At 45.8% G+C, this 10835-nt stretch overlaps 1 long non-coding RNA gene across 1 annotated transcript; it reads left to right on the forward strand.

The window, feature by feature from the left end:
• The first annotated feature begins 6698 nt into the window (after positions 1–6698).
• LOC139532504 (uncharacterized) lies at positions 6699–8156 on the forward strand. Its single transcript, XR_011666585.1, has 4 exons — positions 6699–6792; positions 6942–7084; positions 7197–7480; positions 7709–8156. It is a non-coding gene; the product is annotated as an uncharacterized lncRNA (long non-coding RNA).
• The last annotated feature ends 2679 nt before the right edge of the window (positions 8157–10835 follow it).

Here is a 10835-nt window from a genome sequence, read left to right on the forward strand (position 1 = left end):
GAATGCTTCCATACTAGGTTACTGCTTGGCTAATGGAAAACGCCACCAACTAACCTGGTATTGGTGATACTCTCTTCGTTCTCGGTTCTGGAGAACAGTTATCTTATAAATGTCCAGTTACAGATGGTTCTACAAACACTAAAGAACTCCGAAATATAGTACATCCATATTTTGTATCGATTGAGAAATGCCTCTTGCTTGTGTGTAGATCTTTGTTTTGTTCGCATTGTGTGATATGCTGTCATCTACTTCTACACGTGGCGGAATCGCATAGAAACCACTAGTTCTGGGAAATGTTCATGTGTGGCAGCTATAATGGCAAGGAACCTCCTTGCGCAGTACAAAACATGGATTTACAATTTTTCTGCGTTCTCTCCTGTTTGTGCACTGAACAAAAATATAAACGCAACATGCAACAATTTCAAAGATTTTACTGATTTACAGTTTATATATGGAAATCTGTCAATGGCTTTCACATTACTTGGAATACAAATACGTATCAGTTGGTCTGAGTGAACCTCAGGATCTCGTCACGGTATCACATAGTTTATGCCTGCCCATACCATAACACCACCACCACCATGGGGCACTCTGTTCGCAACTTTGACATCAGCAAACCACATGATGACATACGCGCTGTCTGCCATCTGCCCGGTACAGTTGAAACCAGGATTAATCCGTGAAGAGTACACTTCTCCAGTGTGCCAGTGGCCATCGATGGTGAGGATTTGCCCACTGAAGTTGGTACGATGCCGAACTGCAGTCAGGTCAAGACCCTGGTGAGGATGACGAGCAAGCATATGAGCATCCCTGAGACTGTTTTGACAGTTTGTGCAGAAATTCTTCAATTGTGCAAACCCACTGTTTTATCAGCTGTCCGGGTGGCTGGTCTTAGATCTCGCAGTTGAAGATACCGGAAGTGGAGGTCCTGGGCTGGCGTGGTTACATGTGGTCTGCTGTTGTGAGGCCGGTTGGATGTCCTGCCAAATTCTCTAAAACGATGTTGGCTTATGGTAGAGAAATTAACATTAAATTCTCTGGCAACAGTTCTGGTGGACATTCTTGCATTCAAATTGCACACTCCCTCAACTCTGACATTCTGTTGTGTTACAACTTCACATTTTAGTGGCCTTTTATTGTCCCTGAAATAAGCTTTTTCTGCGTATAGAAAATGTCTGGGATCTTTTATTTCAGCTCATATTTTGGTTCAGTGTAGAAGCACCTGGACACAGACATTTTATAAGAACTGTTTCCCCTGAATCGAGAACATAGAAAGTATCTCCAAATGCAGCTTAGTTGAAAAATATTTTGCGATTTATTTTTTATTTTTATAGGTACACCTGTAATGGCCATTTAATGGACATCATACGTCTGGTTATATCACATTATCTGGCTTACAAACTAGCAACTGTAATGTGATCGCTCTAGGACCAAAACAGCAGAGAGGTTTAGCTTCGCGGATATCCCAATACTGCAATTTAATTCTAACTTTACCTTTTAAAGGAAGCCACATACATGATTTTATGAAAGCAATGCATTAAGGTTTTTTGTAATTTAATAAAAATTACCTCAGATTTCATGTGTTCTTTATCTGGTTACATTTACATTACATTTAAGTCATTTAGCAGACGCTCTTATCCAGAGCGACTTACAAATTGGTGCATTCACCTTATGATATCCAGTGGAACAACCACTTTACAATAGTGCATCTAACTCTTTTAAGGGGGGGGGGGTTAGAAGGATTACTTTATCCTATCCTAGGTATTCCTTAAAGAGGTGGGGTTTCAGGTGTCTCCGGAAGGTGGTGATTGACTCCGCTGACCTGGCGTCGTGAGGGAGTTTGTTCCACCATTGGGGTGCCAGAGCAGCGAACAGTTTTGACTGGGCTGAGCGGGAACTGTACTTCCTCAGAGGTAGGGAGGCGAGCAGGCCAGAGGTGGATGAACGCAGTGCCCTTGTTTGGGTGTAGGGCCTGATCAGAGCCTGAAGGTACGGAGGTGCCGTTCCCCTCACAGCTCCGTAGGCAAGCACCATGGTCTTGTAGCGGATGCGAGCTTCAACTGGAAGCCAGTGGAGAGAGCGGAGGAGCGGGGTGACGTGAGAGAACTTGGGAAAGTTGAACACCAGACGGGCTGCGGCGTTCTGGATGAGTTGTAGGGGTTTAATGGCACAGGCAGGGAGCCCAGCCAACAGCGAGTTGCAGTAATCCAGACGGGAGATGACAAGTGCCTGGATTAGGACCTGCGCCGCTTCCTGCGTGAGGCAGGGTCGTACTCTGCGAATGTTGTAGAGCATGAACCTACAGGAACGGGTCACCGCCTTGATGTTAGTTGAGAACGACAGGGTGTTGTCCAGGATCACGCCAAGGTTCTTAGCACTCTGGGAGGAGGACACAATGGAGTTGTCAACCGTGATGGCGAGATCATGGAACGGGCAGTCCTTCCCCGGGAGGAAGAGCAGCTCCGTCTTGCCGAGGTTCAGCTTGAGGTGGTGATCCGTCATCCACACTGATATGTCTGCCAGACATGCAGAGATGCGATTCACCACCTGGTTATCAGAGGGGGGAAAGGAGAAGATTAATTGTGTGTCGTCTGCATAGCAATGATAGGAGAGACCATGTGAGGATATGACAGAGCCAAGTGACTTGGTGTATAGCGAGAATAGGAGAGGGCCTAGAACAGAGCCCTGGGGGACACCAGTGGTGAGAGCACGTGGTGCGGAGACAGATTCTCGCCACGCCACCTGGTAGGAGCGACCTGTCAGGTAGGACGCAATCCAAGCGTGGGCCGCGCCGGAGATGCCCAGCTCGGAGAGGGTGGAGAGGAGGATCTGATGGTTCACAGTATCAAAGGCAGCCGATAGGTCTAGAAGGATGAGAGCAGAGGAGAGAGAGTTAGCTTTAGCAGTGCGGAGCGCCTCCGTGACACAGAGAAGAGCAGTCTCAGTTGAATGACTAGTCTTGAAACCTGACTGATTTGGATCAAGAAGGTCATTCTGAGAGAGATAGCAGGAGAGCTGGCCAAGGACGGCACGTTCAAGAGTTTTGGAGAGAAAAGAAAGAAGGGATACTGGTCTGTAGTTGTTGACATCGGAGGGATCGAGTGTAGGTTTTTTCAGAAGGGGTGCAACTCTCGCTCTCTTGAAGACGGAAGGGACGTAGCCAGCGGTCAAGGATGAGTTGATGAGCGAGGTGAGGTAAGGGAGAAGGTCTCCGGAAATGGTCTGGAGAAGAGAGGAGGGGATAGGGTCAAGCGGGCAGGTTGTTGGGCGGCCGGCCGTCACAAGACGCGAGATTTCATCTGGAGAGAGAGGGGAGAAAGAGGTCAAAGCACAGGGTAGGGCAGTGTGAGCAGAACCAGCGGTGTCGTTTGACTTAGCAAACGAGGATCGGATGTCGTCGACCTTCTTTTCAAAATGGTTGACGAAGTCATCAGCAGAGAGGGAGGAGGGGGGAGGAGGGGGAGGAGGATTCAGGAGGGAGGAGAAGGTGGCAAAGAGCTTCCTAGGGTTAGAGGCAGATGCTTGGAATTTAGAGTGGTAGAAATTGGCTTTAGCAGCAGAGACAGAAGAGGAGAATGTAGAGAGGAGGGAGTGAAAGGATGCCAGGTCCGCAGGGAGGCGAGTTTTCCTCCATTTCCGCTCGGCTGCCCGGAGCCCTGTTCTGTGAGCTCGCAATGAGTCGTCGAGCCACGGAGCAGGAGGGGAGGACCGAGCCGGCCTGGAGGATAGGGGACATAGAGAGTCAAAGGATGCAGAAAGGGAGGAGAGGAGGGTTGAGGAGGCAGAATCAGGAGATAGGTTGGAGAAGGTTTGAGCAGAGGGAAGAGATGATAGGATGGAAGAGGAGAGAGTAGCGGGGGAGAGAGAGCGAAGGTTGGGACGGCGCGATACCATCCGAGTAGGGGCAGTGTGGGAAGTGTTGGATGAGAGCGAGAGGGAAAAGGATACAAGGTAGTGGTCGGAGACTTGGAGGGGAGTTGCAATGAGATTAGTGGAAGAACAGCATCTAGTAAAGATGAGGTCAAGCGTATTGCCTGCCTTGTGAGTAGGGGGGGAAGGTGAGAGGGTGAGGTCAAAAGAGGAGAGGAGTGGAAAGAAGGAGGCAGAGAGGAATGAGTCAAAGGTAGACGTGGGGAGGTTAAAGTCACCCAGAACTGTGAGAGGTGAGCCATCCTCAGGAAAGGAACTTATCAGGGCGTCAAGCTCATTGATGAACTCTCCAAGGGAACCTGGAGGGCGATAAATGATAAGGATGTTAAGTTTGAAAGGGCTGGTAACTGTGACAGCATGGAATTCAAAGGAGGCGATAGACAGATGGGTCAGGGGAGAAAGAGAGAATGTCCACTTGGGAGAGATGAGGATCCCAGTGCCACCACCCCGCTGACCAGAAGCTCTCGGGGTGTGCGAGAACACGTGGGCAGACGACGAGAGAGCAGTAGGAGTAGCAGTGTTATCAGTGGTAATCCATGTTTCCGTCAGTGCCAAGAAGTCGAGGGACTGGAGGGAAGCATAGGCTGAGATGAACTCTGCCTTGTTGGCCGCAGATCGGCAGTTCCAGAGGCTGCCTGAGACCTGGAACTCCACGTGGGTCGTGCGCGCTGGGACCACCAGGTTAGAGTAGCAGCGGCCACGCGGTGTGAAGCGTTTGTATGGTCTGTGCAGAGAGGAGAGAACAGGGATAGACAGACACATAGTTGACAGGCTACAGAAGAGGCTACGCTAATGCAAAGGAGATTGGAATGACAAGTGGACTACACGTCTCGAATGTTCAGAAAGTTAAGCTTACGTTGCAAAAAATCTTATTGACTAAAATGATATAGTACTGCTGGCTGGTGAAATAGGCTAGCTAGCAGTGGCTGCGTTGTTGACTTTGTTTGAAAGTGTAGCTGGCTAGGTAACCTCTAACTGGCTAGGTAACCTCGACAATTACTCTAGACTACACAATTATCTTGGATACAAAGACGGCTATGTAGCCAGCTAAGATCAAACAAATCAAACTGTTGTACTGTAATGAAATGAAATGTAATACTACCTGTAATACTACCTGTGGAGCAAAGCGGAATGCAACTACTCGCTCCAAACCAAACCGGAAGTGCGTATCGTAAAGGGAGAGGCAATAGAAGTGTTGTTTCTTGTATTATTGTCTTTTGTGTCTTTAGAGGACTGCTTCACCTTAATGTCCCCTTTCCCTTTTCTTCTGTCCTTATTTTGTCCCACTTTGTCCCTTCTTTGTCCCTTCTTCTCTTCTGCCAACTAGACACTCCTTGTTAGCTAGCTAGCTTCTTTCAGGAATGTCCCTACCAACTGCCTAGCAACAGGTAAACAACTTAACTAGCTAAGAAAACGGTATAATTTTATGAAAAATTGTTACTTTTTCAAAAGCCTTTCTTCTTTGTTTGCTGCTTGTTTGGTCTCCTATTCAGTTTGCAGTTTTCTTTTGATTTTTTTTCGATGTACTTTACTCTAAAAAAACATTTACATTTCAATATTTGTAGGAGCTCATCTTTTCAGCTGCTGCTGCTTAATTTGGAACTCCGGAACGGTGGTTGGTTACATTTGACTGTTGCTTATTTTTCTTATATTTTGCCTATTGTATAGTTAATGGTATTCCAATGGACACATGCTTCACTGGGACATTAGAATCCCAGTCCTTTTCCAGGCTGGTAGTTAATTTCTCTCACCTGGTGAACCAGGTCTAAACCAGTCCCTGATTAAATAGGTGTTTCAGCCCTCCAGGACCAGAGTTTCCAAGCTATACAGTAGAGCATTTCCTGTCGGAGAGGTCCATTGGTTTTGACCCCCAGGGGCCTGTCATGCCAAGCCAGAGAGGAGGGGGAGGAGAGAGGATGAAAGTGAGAGGGAGGGAGAGGTGGGAAGAGAGTGGAAGACTGAGAAACAGAAAGACAGCAGTGCAAATGTACTTGGACTAGAGTATTTCAACAACTCTTCTTTTCCAACTTGTTAGGCAATCATATGTACCTACAGGGGAAGGATGGCCAGCCACACAGGAGGGTGATGTTTACTAAGGAGGAGAAGGAGGCCGTGCTGACCGAGATGCATGCTGGCCATTTTGGAGTGAAGCACATGATTGCCAAAATCAACCTACTTTCTTCTGACGGGGAATTGTCGAGGAGGTGAACAGCTGGGCAAGTGAAATAACCTTTTGTTTATCAATCACATTCTAGTATATCTTAAATTATGATCATTTCAATTAATATATCAGAGAGCACACAATGTTTCAATTTGTCACTTTTTGCTTAAAGGTCAGTACCCTGTCTAGCCTACCAGAAGTTTGAGAGGGTGACTTACGGGTAAGAATAAAGTAATCTTCTCTCTAACACTTTAAATGTTAGGGGTGGGACTCATTGGACCACTTTAAATGTTAGGGGTGGGACTCATTGGACCACTTTAAATGTTAGGGGTGGGCCTCATTGGACCAATTTAAATGTTAGGGGTGGGCCTCATTGGACCACTTTAAATGTTAGGGGTGGGCCTCATTGGACCACTTTAAATGTTAGGGGTGGACCTCATTGGACCACTTTAAATGTTAGGGGTGGGCCTCATTGGACCACTTTAAATGTTAGGGGTGGACCTCATTGGACCACTTTAAATGTTAGGGGTGGACCTCATTGGACCACTTTAAATGTTAGGGTGCTTGGAACCAATAATAGATTTTAGTTTTGTATGATTCCTCTCAAGGACGAGACTGGCGTGGCCACCTCCAGGCGATGATGGACATCTTCAACACCCACGGTTATCTTGCGTGACCGAGTTCATGAACACTGGAACAAGGTACGGATGTTATAAGTTATATTCTGTCACCAATGGGTTTTTTAAATACATTTTTTACAATTTGTTTTTGTTTTTCCATGGTACATAATCAGACATATTTCAATGTCTTACATTGTCAATAGATATCACTTTCCTACAACCTTCTCCAGGTTTGGTGAATGGACCAACCAGACTCTCAAGACTGCCATGAGCAAGTCCATTGACTGGTACCAAGAAGGTAATTCTCTATGAACACAACAACAGCATCCAGGCCTCCACCGAGTACGGACGGGAGCCGCAGCTGTTGACTGAGGTGAACAATGCAATTGTATATACAATTATTGCATTTACTGTAGTCTTTCAAATGTGTGATTGACTTAGTGTTGTTGTTTGTCTATTGCTATTTTTGTATAACGTACTTTCAGATCACTGAAACCCCACCTGATGTGGTGGAAGTTGTCGAACCAGATCAGAACGCCTTCGAGGACCACCTTCAGGCACGGACTGAGAAGGATGCAGAGGTTTTTGACTAGGTAAAAATTATTTGGTTGACATTTGAGAATGCAAGAAATGGTAGTCCTCTTCAATTTACCTCTCCAAATGACTGTAGGACCATCGACTGTCCAAGCCCCCAGGAGGTATCCCATCCACCAGAACCAGTGAGTTCGGATCAGTCTGATTTTATGAGTTGGAGGGGGACCAGCTTGAGGTAGGCTATACCTTCTAAAAATGTTGAAATGTACATATCTCCCATTTATAACACTGCACTAATAACACTGCATGCTTGTGGTTGAATATATATATATGTATTTATTGTAGGTCCTTGCATACAACAATGAATATTCTATCACATTTTCTCACAGTAAAGTGTAACCTGTGTGTTTGCTTGTTTACATCTTCTACCCTGTTCCCTTTTAACTCTGCTCCTGTTCTCCAGGACCTAGGGGTTCTGCCAAACACCCAGATGTAGATCCACCTGATGTCCATTACCAACCACCCTCCAACATTTCATTACATCATCTACAGCCACTGTTATTGTCATGTTGTTATTATCTGCTAAGAAAATGTTCTTGTTCTATCATACATAATATGTGAGATACACAGATTAACTAAATACACTAGAACTGCAGACACTCAGAACAAAGAGAGCCGCAGTGCCTGGACTTTGCAGTCTCCTTCAAGTTCCCCTTCCGAGACTGGCTGCCTGTTGAGAACAAGTGACAGGCAGCAACCAACTCCTCAAAATTCCACACACCAGAATTCAGTATTTTAATCTGATTGCCATGTGAGTGTACAAAAACATTTGAAAATAATGACACACCTGTACCAAAAAATATCAAAGTTTATGTATTACAATCTTAAATATTGCCAGGTTGGTTTTCACAGCTGTTTCACAAGGTGTTCATTATTGTCAGTTGTATCCTTTGATGCTCTTTATTTGTTCCACATGATTCATGGTTGTGTCCTAGGACCTACAATAGATACATATATATTCAACCACAAGGGTGTACTAATGAGCTATGATAATTCCTTTTATCATAAGAGGACTACTGAAATTCTATTATTTCAGTGTAGATAAGGGAAGGGCAGGTTAAAACAAAAACATGACAGCCAGACAAGCCAGTGTATGAATCAAACGGATTTGCATATGATTGGAGTGGAAATTAGTTGACTTTGTGATCTGTAAGGTAAGTAACTTTAATGTGTCAAGCAGATTGCAGTGTTTAAGACATGGATTTCATGTTGTAATGTTAACAAGGTACCCAGAAGTAGTTTGAAGTAATATTTTAATTTTGTTAGCTAAATAAAGCTTGTTAAAACAGCGAAATTGTCGCGGAAATCAGCCTTGTTTGCATAGCGATGATGAAAAGAATGTTGTTTAGATTGCAATGATCTCCAAAATTCTAATCATTAGGTCGTCACACCATTGATATAGCAACAGACGCTAATAGTTTATCGAATCCAATTGTGATGCAGAGGGGGACACTTTTGGCCGGAACATTATTTGGAATGACAGGCCCCCAGGTTTGTCTTCCCTCTGAGGCCAGCTACAGCTCACAGCACAGAGCTGGGAATACAGCATTGGCTGGTTGCTAGATCAGTAAAGGCATCCGTCTCCATTATAATCAGCAAGGAAAAGTGTTTGTACAGACACACCTACCACTTACCCTTACCCTCAGCAAACTTAACATGTGTAAATATCTGTATGAACATAAGATTCAACAACTGAGACATAAACTGAACATGTTCCACAGACATGTGACTAACAGAGTAGGAATAATGTGTCCCTGAACAAAGGGGGGGTCAAAATCAAAAGTAACAGTCAGTATCTGGTGTGGCCACCAAAAAAGAAAATCTGACCCCTAGCGTCAAGAAGGTAGTACTGCAGTGCATCTCCTCTTTATGGACTGCACCAGATTTGCCAGTTCTTGCTGTGAGATGTTACCCCACTCTTCCACCAAGGCACCAGCAAGTTCCCGGACATTTCTTGGGGAATGGCCCTAGCCCTAGCCCTCACCCTCTGATCCAACAGGTCCCAGACATGCTCAATGGGATTGAGATCTGGGCTCTTCGCTGGCCATGGCAGAACACTGACATTCCTGTCTTGCAGGAAATCATGCACAGAAGGAGCAGTATGGCTGGTGGCATTGTCATGCTGGAGGGTCATGTCAGGATGAGCCTGCAGGAAGGGTACCACATGAGGGAGGAGGAAGTCTTCCCTGTAACGCACAGCGTTGAGATTGCCAGCAATGACAACAAGCTCAGTCCGATGATGCTGTGACACATTGTCCCAGACCATAACGGACCCTCCACCTCCAAATCAATCCTGCTCCAGAGTACAGGCCTCGGTGTAACGCTCATTCCTTCGACGATAAACGCGAATCCGTCTATCACCCCTGGTGAGACAAAACCATGAATTGTCAGTGAAGATCACTTTTTGCCAGTCCTGTCTGGTCCAGCGACGGTAGGTCTGTGCCCATAGGCGATGTTGTTGCCGGTGATGTCTGGTGAGGACCTGCCTTACAACAGGCCTACAAGCCCTCACTCCAGCCTCTCTCAGCCTATTGCGGAGGGTCTGAGCACTGATGGAGGGATTGTGTGTTCCTGGTGTAACTCGGGCAGTTGTTGTTGCCATCCTGTACCTGTCTGGCAGGTGTGATGTTTGGATGTACCGATCCTGTGCAACTGTTGTTACACGTGGTCTGCCACTGTGAGGACGATCAGCTGTCCGTCCTGTCTCCCTGTAGCTCTGTCTTAGGCGTCTCACAGTACGGACATTGCAATTTATTGACCTGGTCACATCTGCAGTCTTCATGCCTCCTTGCAGCATGCCTAAGGCACGTTAACGCAGATGAGCAGGGCCTCTCGGCATCTTTTGGTGTTTTTCTGAGTCAGTAGAAAGGCCTCTTTATTGTCCTAAGTTGTCATAACTGTGACCTTAATTGCCTACTGTCTGTGAGCTGTTAGTGTCTTAACGACCGTTCCACAGGTGCATGTTCATTAATTGTTTATGGTTCATTGAACAAGCATGGGAAACAGTGTTTAAACCCTTTACAATGAAGATCTGTGAAGTTATTTGGATTTTTACGAATTATCTTTGAAAGACAGGGTCCTGAAAAATGTATCTTTTTTTTCTGAGTTTATTATTACACCTCATGATTGACAGGTTCTTAACAGAGCTGTTAGAAAACATAGTCTGCACTATTTGTTCATTTCAAGAGTGTTTTTTTAACGTTAAACTGCTTGTCTACTGCTGATTGTTTCCTGGAGAGAGAGGGTGCAACCTTTGGTGTGTCTTTGAACTGTCTTCGTTAGGGCTGTCTTTGATGTAGCTGCTGTCAGAGTGCCGGTGGATGGATGCTGCGTGTATATTAGCATTAATTACGACAACTCTAACCTGGAGACTCCTCTCCCTCTCTCTGGCTGTCTGTCTGTCGGTTCCTTCTGTGGACTCCCACCTGCTCCCAGGTCTCAACGGTTAAGTGGTGTTGCTGGATCAGATCTGCATAATGGGGGTGAAGTGAACGAGCTCAGTTAGTGACATACCTACCTGTTTAACCTCA

This window comes from Salvelinus alpinus, chromosome 1 (genome assembly GCF_045679555.1).
Source record: "Salvelinus alpinus chromosome 1, SLU_Salpinus.1, whole genome shotgun sequence".
Classification (NCBI taxonomy): Eukaryota; Metazoa; Chordata; class Actinopteri; order Salmoniformes; family Salmonidae; genus Salvelinus; species Salvelinus alpinus.